The 1,822-nt window shown below is 40.2% G+C and overlaps 1 non-coding gene across 1 annotated transcript; it reads left to right on the top strand.

Moving 5' to 3' along the window:
* Positions 1–1,060: 1,060 nt before the first annotated feature.
* Positions 1,061–1,133, top strand: TRNAC-GCA. Its single transcript has one exon. It is a non-coding gene; the product is annotated as a tRNA-Cys (tRNA).
* The last annotated feature ends 689 nt before the right edge of the window (positions 1,134–1,822 follow it).

Below are 1,822 nucleotides of genomic sequence, written 5' to 3' on the forward strand. Positions count from 1 at the left end.
ACAATTCTGATGTTGTTGTTGTTTGGTCACTAAGTCACATCCTACTCTTTGCAAGCCCATGGACTGTAGCCCCCTCCAAGCTCCTCTGTCCATGGGATTTCCCAGGCAAGAACACTAGAGTGGGTTGTCATTTCCTTCTCCAAGTGGTCTCGCAAACCCAGGGATCAAACCCAGTACTCTTGCATTGGCAGATGGGTTCTTTACTGTCCAGCCACCAGGGAAACCCACTCTGATACAGAGTTGTGTTTTTTTGGTGGTGTTTTTTTTTAATTGCCTTTTATCATCTACTCAAATTTTCTGCTATTTTACCCTTTTGTTTCCAGTGGAAGAGTTCCTTTCCACATTTTTTGTAAGGCAGGTCTAGTGATGATGAGCTCCCTCAGCTTTCATATGTCTGGAAAAGCATTTATTTCTCCCTAATATTTGAAAAATAACTGCTGGATAGAGTATTCTTGGCTGATAGCTTTTACCTTTTTTAATTTTCTGTATGCCATTCCACTCTCTCCTGGCCTGTAGAGTTTCTGCTAAGAAATTTGTTGATAGACTGATAGGAGTTCCTTTGTGAGTTACTGTCTTTTTTCCCCCTGGCTGCCTTACATTTTTTTGTCATTGACATTTGATAGTTTTCAAATAATGTCTCTTATGAAGGTCTTTTTGCATTGACTAAATAGCTGTTCTCTTAGCATTACGAGCTTGTATATCCAGTTTCTTCTTCAGATCTGGGAAGATCTGAACTGTTATTTCTTTAAATAAACTTCCTGTCCCCTCCTTCCTCTTTTCTCTTGCGGTAACTGTTATCCTTAGGTCACCTTTCTCAATGACGTCAAGTAGTACCTATAGAATTTCTTCATTTATCTTTAGATCTCAGTTCTATCTCCTCTTCTACCTGAATTATTTCTAGATTTTTACTTTTCAGCTTGATAATTCTCTCTTCCCTATGGTCTGCACTATTTTCTATGTTTTCTAATGCTTTCTTTATCTCATATTTTTAGTTCTTTCATTTCATAATATCTGTTCAGTTTTTTATCAGAGTTTCAGTCTCTCTCTCTCTCTTTGTGCTTCCCTGGTGGCTCAGATGGTAAAGTGTCTGCCTGCAATGCAGGAGACCCAGGTTCGATCCCTGGGTCAGGAAGATCCCCTGGAGAAGGAAATGGCAATCCAATCCAGTACTCTTGCGTGGAAAATTCTATGGGCGGAGGAGCCTGTTGGGCTACAGTCCATGGGGTTGCAAAGAGTCGGACACAACTGAGCAACTTCACTTTCAGTCTCTTTAGCAAAGCATTCCTTCTGTTCATTAATTTTATTCATGAACTCATTGAATTGCTTTTCTGAATTTTCTTGTAGCTTGTTGAGCTTCACAACTATGTTGAATTTTCTCTCAGTTAGATTGTAATATTCCATGCTTTTAAGTTTGGTTTTTGAAGAATTGTCATTTTCTTTTTTACAGTACAGTGTTACTGTGGTTCTTCATGGTGTTTGATGAGCGGTTCTGCTGCTGGTCCATTTTAAGTAGTGAATATATTTCCTCTCTAAGTAAAGTTTTTGTTTGTTTGTTTCACTTGTTTCTATTTATAACAATCCAACAGATCGGCAATTAGCAGTCTTTCTTTTATCTTTCAGTAGATGGCTGCTGTGCTAAGTCGCTTCAGTCGTGTCCGACTCTGTGTGACCCCATAGACGGCAGCCCACCAGGCTCCCCCGTCCCTGGGATTTTCCAGGCAAGAACACTGGAGTGGGTTGCCATTTCCTTCTCCAATGCATGAAAGTGAAATGTGAAAGTGAAGTCACTCAGTTGTGTCTGACTCTTTGCGACCCCATGGGC

Source organism: Oryx dammah, unplaced genomic scaffold (assembly GCF_014754425.2).
Source record: "Oryx dammah isolate SB20612 unplaced genomic scaffold, SCBI_Odam_1.1 HiC_scaffold_2, whole genome shotgun sequence".
Lineage (NCBI taxonomy): Eukaryota > Metazoa > Chordata > Mammalia > Artiodactyla > Bovidae > Oryx > Oryx dammah.